Source organism: Capsicum annuum, chromosome 12 (assembly GCF_002878395.1).
Source record: "Capsicum annuum cultivar UCD-10X-F1 chromosome 12, UCD10Xv1.1, whole genome shotgun sequence".
NCBI lineage: Eukaryota > Viridiplantae > Streptophyta > Magnoliopsida > Solanales > Solanaceae > Capsicum > Capsicum annuum.
This window is the reverse complement of record NC_061122.1, coordinates 143487015-143501300: the sequence shown is the minus strand read 5'-3', so window position 1 is coordinate 143501300 and position 14286 is coordinate 143487015. Positions and strand designations below refer to the sequence as shown.

At 29.7% G+C, this 14286-nt stretch overlaps 1 long non-coding RNA gene across 1 annotated transcript; it reads right to left on the bottom strand.

Annotated features, from left to right (window-relative positions):
• Positions 1–1112: 1112 nt before the first annotated feature.
• On the bottom strand, positions 1113–2919 carry LOC107849671. The gene is made up of 2 exons (XR_001668233.2): positions 2554–2919; positions 1113–1389 (listed from the first exon to the last, which is right to left on the bottom strand). It is a non-coding gene; the product is annotated as an uncharacterized LOC107849671 (long non-coding RNA).
• Between the last annotated feature and the right edge of the window lie 11367 nt (positions 2920–14286).

Genomic DNA, 14286 nt, shown 5'->3' with positions numbered 1-14286 from the left:
TGTACCATTTTATTAACGGTAGGAGCATATGTGTATCCAAAATATGAAGGGGTATACATGTACCATTTATCATAATTCAGCGGTGAACTTGAAATAATATGTTGAAAGATAAAAATAATGAAAAAGTTTATGAAATGTTTATAAATTACATCTTAATAAATAGTTTTACGTATTAAATATTTTTAAAAATTATACAAATATTATATTGGATTGGTTCAATTTGACTTGGTCTTTTTTTTTTTTTTCTTTTTAAAGTTATAACCAAAGCAAATCACCTATAATCTATGTTTTTTTTTAACACGAAATACAAGTAGTCATTTTTTTATATTTGATTCAGTTCACAGTTTTATGCGATTTACAATTTGATTTTGTTTATCCCTAATTTCCTCCTTTTTTCTTTTTCTTTTTTCACAGAGAGAGAATATATAGGATGCATCTTATTAATAACTTAAAATCAACATAAAGAGTATCCCAGTAATAAAGATTCCATTCCTCATACAGAATAAAAAGGTTCCAACCTTATCAGCCATAAGTATATATAGACACAGAGATAATTTATTAGGATTATTAATTCCTATGATAAACTCTCACTCTTAACGAATTCTGATGAAAAATTCAGAAGGAAAATCTTATCCATGTTTATGTGATAATAGAATTAGATGTGCAAAACGGACCTTTAGCATGTTCAAATTGAGTGAAGGAAAAATAGTGACCATATGATCTTGGACATGAAAAATAAGTACTAGATATTTTCATAACATTACCTGGTCTAATTTGCTTGTAGATTATAAAAACAAAATAGGCATTTTCAAGAAAGAAAGTAAATATGAATAATCAAACAACAAAAGTTTTGTTTTTTAAAACTAATAAATTGTTAAAAATTTGTTTATCCTGGCCCTCTTGTGGCAAAACTAAATCCACTCATTCAATAAGAATTTTAATATTTGTCACATACTAAAACCTAGTATATGTAACTAGTTAAGACTTACAACAATAAGAAAAATCATACATTCAATCAGACAACTCTAAATTTCTAATATTTGTCACAAGGAGACATATTTTTCCACCCTAACTTCATTCTAAAATGTAATCCTGTTAATTAATTCCAAATAAAAATGAAAAGTGATTGCTAAATTAACAAAAAGATCCCTCTTGGACTAGAAATATTTAACAGAAATATCCCAGATGATAGTTTACTAAAATAACAAAAAGATATTCAGAAAACCAAACTTTAAAAAGAAAAAAAAAAAAAAAAAGACTACATAATTAGTAAGACGAATAGTTTGTTTGACCATCTCCTCCAGATTTCACTGGTGGCCTTGGAGGACTTTTTCCTCTAGCTGAATTCCTCACACTGATAGACCTTGTTGTCATGCACTCTATATTTTCCTGCATCAATAATTAATATTTCCCCCACCAACAAACAGAAAAAGCAAAAAAAATCCAATTAATGTACTCAAATGTACAATTCAATCATAAAAATAAATGATCTTTTTTTTTTTTTTTTTTTTGTGTGTCTTTTTAATTTGAGATCAGCCGGCCGACCAAGCTTTCTACTCCCTTGTTTTAAATTACTTGGTCACTGTAATGAAAATAATTATTTTTATTTACTTGTTCAAATTATAAAATCAGTAAAATTTTATCATATTTTTTTCTTTCTACGCTTAATAATAAATAACTATATAATTCCTTTTCTACATTTAATATTACATAACTATATAAAATACTCCCTTAATTTATTTTTACTTGTCACTAATTTTTTAATTAAATTTTTACTTTTGCTTGTTATTTTTAAGATATCAATAACAATCTTTTTTTCTATTTTATCTTTACTATTAATTATTATTTTTTTCAAAATAATTTCAAGATGCAATGTTTGCATCATTTAATAAACATACTATAATAAAATAGTCATATTATTAATTATTTTTTCTTAATAGATATGCCAACTCAAAAAGTCACATGTAAAATCAAACGGAAAAAATAATAATATTCAAAATTTAGAATTTTAAAATATCATTAATAAAATTAGTTTAGTAAAATATATATTTAATTAATTAAAATTTTTTTAATGTTTGTGTCAAATCAACAGGAGTAAATAAAATAAAATGGAGGGAGTAGAAATTAAGTAAATAATATTTTTTAAAATTTAAATATTCGTTTAGAAAATTAAGATATTTAACTAAGTTTTTAAGTAAATAATAAATGTTTCTTACTAGTAGCAAAAATTATCTTTGAGAAGTTGAAAAAGAAAAACAATTTTTCTCAAAGGCACATTTGAAAACATAATCGATCATAAATTACTATTCTTTATAGTTTTGTATTTCAACTTAATTAAAATGATATAAGCGGCTAATATTTAAACGTACTTTTTTGAAAGGTGGTTTCGATGAAAAATCGCTCTTCAAATTAAGAAAAAATTGGTTAAACAAACTAATATAATAAGTGGGTAGATTCGTTTGAACTCTATTTTGGTACGAGAAACAAGAACTTAAGTATAAACTAAAGGGCGTTAAATTTAAATTCTAAATTCATCAAATTAAAATTATATACCGTGGATATCATTTCTTCTTCTTGTTGGTGAGAATACACGGAGAGAAAGTTGGAGTTATGACCATTACCGTACCCCAAAAAGTTCAGTGTGGATTTAATCATTCTATCAAAAATATTGCAAGGATTCTCTCCCATTTTCTTTCCTTTTTGATGACTAGTGGTGCATCATCTTCTTCTTTTTCCAACAGTCTTTTTTCCTGTGTGGGGTGAGATATTTTTGTATTTGGGAGTAGCTTGTATGTATAATTTAAGAGAGTTAACATTATTAATGTTACAAAATTGGAAACATTTGCTAGATGAATGACACATATGTCTGACTCATGACATACTCCAATAGTCCAATTTAGTAAAATTTCATGCACCGCATTATTTTGGTTTATTCCTTTAAAGTAATATCTGCTTTATATCGTTTTTATGCAAATACAGTACTAGATATTCGGAATCCGTGCTAGCATGAACTTAAAATTATTTTTTTATTTTAATTTATGTGTTATAAATAAAATTTAGATAATTAATTATAATTTTAATATATTTTTAAATATTTTAAATCATTAGCTATTATAAGTTATAATATTTTTTTATATTATAATTTATTATTTTAAGTTGTTAACTATTATAATTTATAATACTTTCTTTATTCAAATATTTGTGACATTAATAGTCAGTTATATTTTTAAAATAATTTAAATTTTTAATTATTGGGATTGATAGTATTTTTTTTTCTATTTCAATTTAAGTGATATAATTTTGAGAATCAATCAAATATCATGATTGATGTAACGAAGCAGACATCTCTTAAAAGACGCATAATAACTAATTAGAAGTGATATAATAAAATTGCTATAAAAAATACTTGTGAAAATTTTTAATTGAGTCTCATATAAGATGTTAAGTTAATTTAAAACATTAAGAGTTAATTTATTATATCATGTCTATTTTTTTTTAATTAAATTTATTAATTTTTAATAGTTAGACGATTTATAATAATTAATTAGGGATGATGTGGTAAACTTATGATTGAAGCAGTGAAACAGATATATCATAAATGTCTATTTTATTTTTTTAATCAAATATTATTAATTTCTTAATACGTAAATGATGTATAATAATTAATTAGAGATGATATAATAAAATTACAGAGCAAGCAGACATGTTGACGAACACGTACGGTTGAAACAACTGAAACAAACATGTCATAAATGTCTATTTTATATTTTAATTAAATATTATTAATTTTCTAATACGTAAATGACACATAATAATTAATTAGGGGCGTGATATAGTAAAATCACAAAGTAAGTAGGTACACCGATAAAAATATGCTCGCTAACTAATTGATCGGTTGTTGGATTCAATCTAGTTTGTGCTGACCCACCAACAGCTTCAACACCTTGTGCAATACTTAACTCTCTTGTGTGTTTATCTCTTAAATGTCTCATTAACGAACCCGTACCTCCTTTATTGCCTCCGAGTTTATGCTCATATATAATTTCATAAATATTGCATTGCAGCTTACTTTCTCCTTCTATTTTCAAAAAAAATTCTAATGCAATACTAGTTCTTCTACGAGACCTTGTAGGGACAGAGAGAGAACGAAGAAGATGAACCGATTAACATTAACATTTCCGACTTTGGGTGTCTCAACAATATTTCATCATCTACGTCTATATTAACCGCGTCTACTTCATTCTCTTCTCCTATACCATAATTTTTCTAAGCTTCTAAATAATTCATATTGTTAGCACCTACACCTATTTCATCTTCAAAAGATTGACTAATTGGTACCAGAGGCACACAAGTATATCTAGTACTTGAACACCTCTACTGACAACACCACCAATTCATTTTTTACTACCACTATCACTTTCGAGATAAATTTTTTGACACTTTTACTGAGATTTCTTAATTTATCTATATTATAAATTAAATTAATAAATATTCAAAATGCACAAAAATATTTAAAATAATTTTTCAACAATTAATACACTAATTAAAAATTAAAAGTAAGAGATGAAATGATAATACTAAATTTTGAAAGTATTCAAAAGTTGCGATTTTAGAAAACTTTCACTTGATATTTGTAATCGCAAAATTAAAAATTAAAATTGAGCACTTTAGGAGATAATTAGAATATTTCAGAAAGATTGAGAGAATGGGAGAATAAGATTGTGTAATGATTTGAATTTAGAGTATTTAGAGAAAAAATTTGAATTATTTTTTTTAAAAAAAATTAAGAAAATTTGGCCAAATGGCCGTTGGACCTCAAATGACATTATAGCTGTTGGGTCAACGGTCCATTTGACCGATAGAATGGTAGCCCACAACTTGCCCATTTTTTTTAAAAAATATTTTTTAATAATTGGGCCGATTCGGTCCAGGTAATCGATGCGCCAGGTCCAATTTTTGGATCAGATCGATCCACCGGACCTGTCAATGCAGACGACCTAGCCCAGGATCGGCGATCCAATAACTTGAAGGACTTTAAAAAAAATAGTTTAGTGTATAATACAATATTTTGTGTAGATACACCATACTAACTTACATTTTTTTAAAAAAAAAAATATTTATGTTGAACTTTATTAATTTAGTTGATACGTAACGTAGGATGCATATCATCTTTTGAGTATGGGGTTGTGTATATGGAGAATGACAACTCATGGATATAGTTTTTCAATCAGTTCAGATTTTTTTTTGGAGAATGTGACAATATGTGTGTTTTATCTGATAGGAACAAAAGTATTATCAAAGTTGTAAGTGTTGTATATCCAAATGTCCCATATCTTGCATGTATTTGACATCTCTAAAAAAATGTTTGTGGTTACTTTCATAAAAGCAAAGAAAGTATAAGCGATTTTTACTATTCAATGGCGAAGGCTTATAGAAAAGACGATTTTAACTATCTAATGGAAAATATTAAAACTGCTGACCTGAGAATAAAAAATACCTATAAGAAGATGGTTAGGAAAAGTGGAGTAGGTGTCATTTCTTGGTAAAACAGAGGTAAGATGATGACTTCGAATATTGCTGAGTGTATTAATGGGTGTTTGTGGAGGCCTAGGAATTGCCAATATATGGATTCTTAGAAGAAGTGTGAATGTTATTTGGTTCTTGAAACTGTAAAAACAGTGAGATAGCTTCATATACAAAAACGACTTTGGATCGTAGATTTGATGAAATTTTAACTCTCAACGGTGTAAAAGCTTTGAGGATGACGGTATGAATAATTTTTTTAAATTTTTATTATGCATTTAGATGTAGTATCTAATTAACTGTATATTGACCTAAAATATTGCATTTTTACATTTTTTGCAAAAAAGTAGTCTGGTTGATTTTTTTTTGTTCAGGTGAAGGCTTCCTTAACCTATATATACTGTAATACTCCGTATTTTCCTAGATCGGTTTAGCTTTCAGTACACGAGAATTTTTGTGTATAACTTTTGTTCTAGGTGAAATTTTTTAGTTTAAAACCCACTATCTTGTAAGAAATTCAGTCAGCTTTTTAACGATATAAAATTCACCTTAATTCAATAATCGTGTAAGAAGATTGGCGATTTTAGTTTCATCAGTCAGGCTCCGCGATACCACCGTATTGCGGAGACAGGCCAAATGACATTTGTTAGTTTTTAGTAAGACACTGTGATTTCAGCGCATCGCAGTGAGGTTTCATTCTCACTTGTCATTTTCAAGTAAGACACCGTAATAGCACTGCGTCGTGCAAATGTCTACTTTATCAATTTTCAGTAGCCCGACGCGATACCACTACATCGCACCAAGAGGTAATTTCGCAATTGTCTATATTTAAACAGTTTCCAGCCAATTTCCAGTGGCTCACCGTGATGCCACCGCGTCGCGGTGAAATTCAAAATTGAGATTTTTGGTGACAAAATTTTAATTCTTTTAGAAGCATTTGGGTCTTTTTCCATGACCCTAATCAGTCCCAAACACGATATTTAATCCCTAATAACCTAATTAATCATTATTCTATTCGATTTTCCCCAAAATCAAGAGCACTCTCTCAATTAGCAAAACCCTAGCCTTCAAGCATCAAGGTCAAATCTCAAGGATACTACCAAGAATCTTCAAGAAGTTAATTTCTCAAGTATGTTAGGTGTTCATCCATGGGTCCTTACCATCCATGGAGCCCAAGAATCCTTTTGAAATTACAAGATTGAGATTTCATGATTTATATGTTTGAATTAGATTATATGCATGTTCATGATGTTGTTTGGGTTTCAATCCATGATTAATTACAAGTTTCATGAAATTAAGATAGCATGTGTGATGAATTATGTGATTCTTATGTTCAATTCTTGAATTTACAAGTTGAATGTTGTATCCATGATATTTATATATATGTTTATTATTATGTGAAATAATCATGCTCCCCAAGTGTTTGTTAGAATGCCTATGTGAATTGAATAGCGCAATCATGACATGTTAGCATGTGTTCCCTCAACGTAGCCAGCATAGGTTGAGATGTAAACCTACCAGTTGAGGATTGATAAGGTTTTACGTGCCAGTTGAGGGTAACACCGTTCTCATCAGGGAACCTGCCAATAGAGGGTGACCCTTAGTCCTTCAGGATAATATTTTAGTAGATCCATATAGCCAGTGTCTGTACTCGTGGTGCGGTACTGACACCTTTTCAACTGGGATTACAGGTTAGACCCCATTCAGTTCAGAGAGGGGTATGTCGGTGAGATGATTACCTTCCACAGTTTCAGTTTCAGTCTTCAGTATAGAATTCAGTTCAGTTTTACAGAATCAGGACTGTCAGTAACAACTACCCAGTTATCAGTAATTCAGTTATCAGTGATCTCAGATATCAGTTACTCAGTTATCAAAACTCAATACTCAATTTCAGTATAAATCTCGAATACAGTATATATGTATATATATAGTATTACATACTCAGTGTTTATAGCAGTTTCAGTTTCTCCATGTACTCTTATTCAGTTACTCTATATCATCCAGTCAGCTATTGTTCATGCATATGAGCCCATGCATATTAGTCTTACTTCACTTAGCACACCAGTACATTCCACGTACTGATTGCATACTCTTTCTTTTGCATTATGATGTCTCATATCATAGGTTCGGACGCTCAGGTTCTTAACCACACTTAGCCAGATTCAGTCAACAGCAGTAGATTTAGTAGTGAGTCCTCATTTTTCGATGATATTCTTTTATTTTAGTATTGCAGCAGGTTCAGTATTTTATTAGTTGGAGTTAGTTAGGGACTTGTCCCATCAACTCCCTATTTAGACAATTCTGTTAGAGGCTTTTTAGACTAGACTACTTCAGACAGATGTTCAATTATATTTTCGATATTATTGCCAGTATTCAGTATTTATTTTCAGTTAATGAACCTTATGACAATCTCAGCCTAACATCCATATATATATTTTCAGTATTATTATTTAGTGCTCACAGCAGGTACCAGTCATGGGTTAGCTTGTGAATAATTTTAGTTGGGTGTTTATCTATTGAATAAATATGAGTTTTCTTTAGTTTACCATTTACGTTTGATGTATTTTTTTCTTATTTGTGTTGTGTATGTGTTTGATGCGTTAATTAGTTGTTTCATTGACGCTTCTACATGCATTTGTTATTCATTAATGTTTGTAATCATTTGTAGATAAGCGTAACTTAATTAAGACAAACAAAGTAGTAGTTAACATGACTTATAACACTATCTATATGTTAAAATTAAATTACATATATATGTGAACATATATATATATATATATATATATATATATATATATACTATTTAATATAGTTAGTAATTAATGATGTATATAAATTCTATATCAAATTCAAAAAACATTACAAAAATTTTAACATAGAACATTTAGACTTGTTGTCCCGATGTTATGTATGTATGAATCCAGCTATGTCATAAGTTTATGTACATGAAAATATATACATCATATAGTACACTTATAATAATGTAAGTATATGCATACATAATCTTATGTATACATATGTACTATATATATAGTTACTAATTTACGATGTATGTAAATTCTATGTATATGCGTACATATACACACAAACTATAAGAAATGTGTCGGATTCACCAAACAATATGCAATTTTTAAGAAAGAACAGTTAGACTTATTGTCCAAATGTTATGTTTGTATGAATCAAGCTATGTCATAAGTTTATGTATATGAATATATATACATCCTATAGTACACTTATAATAATGTATGTATATGTAGATAATAATTTATGTATATGTAGATATTAATTCTATGTATATGTAGACATATACACCCATACAAACTATATGCAGTATATCAAAAGCATGCTATATTTTTTAGAACAAAAGCAGTTAGAATAATTAGCCATCTCTTATATATGTATGAATGAACGTATAACGAAAGTATATGTAAATAAATATAAATACTTTCTATGTACCACTTATATATATATATATATATATATGTATTAGCTTGGAAAATATAATATCGATAAATCATGTACAATTTTTTATAACAAAAATTACGTGCAAAACATAACTTATAGCAATACTTAAAATGCACAAGACATAAGAATCATGTAGAAACACTTTAACCAATAATCCAAAAACATGGGGTAAATGTTTTATAATAAATTTGTACATACAAAACATATAAAGTTGTTTAAAATTCAATATTACTACCAAATTCACAGAAATAAAAAGTCTCCACCATAATTATCTTTAAGACTGCTCAATGCTAACTATTCCAGTATCATCGAAAAGGTGAAGATTTTTTGTCCTTGGTCTTGGAGGGTCGTCATTGTCACTAACATAATATTTCTTCCCTTTACGAAGACTGTAATTTTAAAGGAGTGATGCGTATCGCATACGATGATATTCTACTTCAAAACCAACTAAAGGCACGTCCATTCCTTCACTTAGGTATTCTGCATACCCAACAACAAACACCCCATAGTCCCTGACATGCATATAAAGAAACACATTATTTTGTTCAACACATCGTAAGTAATAGTTCATAAAAAATATAAAGATTACTTACAAGATTTCACATTCTTGTTGTGTAATTTATTGCACATACTAAACCTTGAATGAGTATTGATTCACTAACTATGTTCTTGTAATGCTCCGAAAATCTGTTTCGAGATGTCACATGATGCTTAGGATCACAAGTGACCCCAAGCTAATCCTTCTATTGGCAGATCTCATAAGCAACTGGATAATATGTATAAATCTGTACAAAAAACAATGGAAGATAACTCTTTTTTGAATCTGAGAAATACAAAACTGAATTCAAATGATTTCAGCTCTGCTTTACAAATGAAACTGGAATAAAATACTTTTAACTCTACTAACTATCTATAAAGCCTCTACTATACTGACTATAAATGGTTGGGAAGATACTCCAACTATCACTAATCAATACATGTGAATAAAAAAATAAATAACATAAATAAATCTAACTGAAGTCCTCGAAGGAAAAGGACTCATCATCATGCTGGCTGGAATCCGCAACTGCCTGAATCTGAATGTGCATACTAAGTCTTGTACCTACATTATGAGACAATGTAGCACATAAACATATATGTGGATCAGTACTTTGAGGATATACTGAGTATATGGGGGTGCAGTGCATAAGTAAAACATATCTCATGATCATCATTTATAAAATAATTCATGCTAAATGCAAATAACTGACATAGCTTGAGTAATATGAAATCTGAATATCATAAGTCATAAAGAGTAAAGCATATAATAGAAAACTCATGAGTCATCACACTTAGTTTTGAAATCTATAGTTTTATTTCCTTCTCAAATTATATAGACTAAGTGATAAAGAGCTCACCTCTGTATCTGAAAGCTAAGACTGTAACTTTGAAACTAAAATCTCATGTAAAATAATATCTGAATAAGTTTGTGAGACTTTACACTTAGTATCTAAAATTCTTAGGGAAATTACTTTTAAAACCCTTTTTTTTACTGGTAGAAAAGAAATAACTTATCTGTAAGGAAAAATACTTTGATCTTAAGTGGATACTTTCAAAAGCTTTTCTTAACTAGTAGAAAGAGTACTCAAAAGCTGTTTATTTACTTTTACTAGCAGGGGAATACTTTTCTTTGCCGCGACACTAAATCAGACGCTTCTTGGGAGGCAACCCAAGTAAACTAGGTTTGGTTTATTTTCAGTTTTAGTTGTTATTTCATGTAGTTTTCATTTTTTATTGAGTCACAGGTTGATGAAAAGTCTGAGTACCGAAAACTTGAGCTAAGGAGCTTGGAAAAAACTGAGGGTGGAGTCCCATGTATCTTATTTATGCAAAATGATACTACTATTTAGGCCTAGAGGCCTCAGGGAGTATTTTTACCTCTTGCTTTAAAAGTTCACTTTGGGAACAAAGTAGATTCTTAAGTGTGGGGTGGGAAAATTTCTAAATTTTGGCTCAATTTAAAAAATTTGGTGTAAGATATTTTTGTTGGTGCTACTTTTGTTTACATGGTGCAAGTGTTTTATTTGGTAAAATCATGTTGAATGAGTGCATTACTATTTTTGAGACTCCTAGGCTCAAGTTTTTGTGACTCTTGCACTTTTTGGCTAAAATTTAAATTCATGCTATTGTTTGGCTGAGAGTCTATGATGATCCTATTGAGTTGAGCATGTTCCATGGGCATGTGAGATTTTTATATATTCCTTGTTGCATGTAATGCCTAAAACTTGCTCGGTGTGTGTGCAAAATGAAATAAAGAATGTTCTTTTAGGAGATGATTTTGGCATTTCTTTGATGGCCTTGTTTCATAACTTTTATTTGTCCTACCCTTTGTGCATTATCCTAATTAACCCTATTGATCCTTTACCCTTTTCTTTGGTAACTTCATATATATGCTAATTCCCTTCTTTGTTAGACCAAAATTATATTCAAAAAGCTCCTAAGCGCTTTAATGAAAAATTGATTTAGTAAGGAGTTCGAGAAATTAAAGAAGAAAAAGGTGAAATTGATTCCCCAAGGTAATAGTTATTTGTGCTTATATTTTATGTGTGATGGTTGAGAGTGATATAAATGGTGTTATAAATATTCCCATGATTGTAAAAAATGAGAAAATTTAAATCTTGAAGGAATAAACAATACGCCCACCATATGTTTGTAAAAATACTTAAAAGAGATGGGGCAAAAATAAAGGTGATGGGTGGATGGAAAATTGTAATTTGGTTGTTCAAGATTGGTTTTAAATGTATAATGTAGTGTATTAAAGTACTTAGAGAGGTTAGTCACTATTGCCAAATAGTTCTTAACCATCCCTTAGCCTACATTACAACCCAAAAAGACCTAATTGATCCTAAGCTCATCATTCTAATATTGGTGGAGCATTACACTAAGGTCAAGCTTATGGTTCATTGTGTGTAACTTTTGAATTCTTTATGAGAGGGTCATTTGATTCTTGTACCCATTATGTTATAAATTGCATTATTGTGAGTAATTATGGGTATCTCTCTTGTTGTAAGGGGCACATATTTTATGCATGTGGTTTATTTGTATGATGTCTTTGATTGATAAATATGTATGAGTTTTCCATTTGTGAGTCAATTCTTGAGGCTAGGATGTTTCAGAGTAGAATTCTTGAGCTTCCAATTATCTAAATAACATGCTTTGTGTAGAAACTTGCATTCCGTGTAGTCATTGTAATACTAGCTTGAGTGTATTTATTTTAGTAGAAGTGTAGTGTCACCTCAGCTTTTGATGCTTAGAGTAAAGAGTTTTTTGAGGACGAACAATGGTTTAAGTGTGGGGTGATGATTTGAGGTGGTTTTGTACACCTCAGTATCATTATTCTAGCTTATTTAGTCTTGTTTTGAGAGCAATTCATGTTCTTAACATGTGCATATTGATATAAATTAGAATGTAAGTGTCTAAGGGCGTGATTACAACGTTCAAAGTGTTTTTCAAACAAGTTTGTAGTTAATTGAGTCATTTAGAGTTCAACCAGGAAAACAAGTTTTACTAGCTTGAGTTAGGTGTGTGTTTAGTTGGTTTTGGTGGATTTTACTGTGTTTAATTTTTTTCAAATAATTTAAATGTGTAATTATATGTCGAATAACTTGTTTGTAATGGAAAAATTTCAATTTGATTAAGTCAAGAGTTTGAATAATAAGTTGAAGATCATTGCGAATTAGCCTTATCTTTGCTCTAGTTTTGATTCATTGTTGAGAATATTATGTTGTTTTTATCTCCAATACATGGTGTGTGATATTGTGGGAGGATTTTTGAGTTGAATATGATGATGTATTAATAATAAAAAGGCTTGATATTCATTGAAAATACACTACAAAAAGCATAGGAAAAAGAAGGGACGTACAACACTTCAACAAAAATCTTGGAGGCTATTTCCACTGAGTCGACACGTCGCATTGCTCTTGTTGACGCTATCCTTGATGCGTCAAATCGCTGATCCATACACGGCCAAATACAAAATATTTTTTGCTGACACAACCTAGACTTATTAATATAATAAAAGAGCTGGAGGGAATCTGTTTAGGGAAAATTTTGGGAACCCGTGCAAATCCTTAATCCCACCATCATTAGAAGTATATCATATTATATATATTACATTGTACAAGGGAGACACCTGAACATACTGGGACAATTCAAATTCGGTGGACAATTTGGACAGTTGGGATGGCGTAGATTAACGTGGTTGCTGCTACTTCTTCATTAGGTTTTTAATTTGTTTTATTTAGATTTTAATTAATCATATCATGCATTCAATTAATTGGATTGTGATTATGAATATTATTGGCTAAAAACCTTCTTTTTGGGGTTAAAGCCAAGAAATGGGTACTATTGTTTTGGATTAATTTCGTTGGATTTGCTTATCATATTTGGTTGTTTGTTTATTCTTTTTTAGTTATTTTATTGATTGATCACCCATAAAACATATTTATTTTAAACCTTTTGATCTTGGGAGAGAGAATAAGGCGATAGAACATGGGAATAAACAAAGTTTGAGTTTTTATTCTTTTATGAAATAAAGAATTAAACTTAGCACCTAGGACAGGGATGTACTTAGGAGCATTACTTGATTCAAAAGTAGGATGATAGCGTTAATAACTTAATTGTATTATTATATCCCTGCTTAACGATGTTGTTGTAATGTCCATATTATGTAAAAGATTAGAGATCGGGAAACCATGATCATGCAATTAATCCTACGAATCAACAACCAAGATAAGAAAGTTAACGAATGAAATTCAATAACATAGTATGATTATTCGGAGTGCTTTAACAATGGGGTTTCTCCTATTGATTGTCTCAAGTACTTTAATTTACGCATTATTTCCTTTTCTTTAGTTTACAAATTATAAACTCTATTTTTTGGTTACTTTTTCATCAATTAAGTATAAATTGTAAATTAGAATTGAATCGTTGTTGAAGCAAGTCCCTATGGGACCGATACTTGGCTTCTTGAAGGCCACTTTACTACTTGATAATACCACATAGACTTGCGTGTGCTCTCGAACGCTGTCATTTTGGAATTCCTACTCCATCAACTATGAGGCTATTAATCGTAAACCGGTCTATTAAGAGATCGATTGGAGTTTTGTTTGATGTTTTAGTAAAGGTGGATAGCCTCATCCTTCCGACGGACTTTGTGGTGCTTGAATGAAAAACAGACCAAGAGGTACCAATAATCCTTGGCTGTCATTTCCTTGCAATCGGAAGAGCTATTGTGGATATGAATCTAGGAGAAATGAG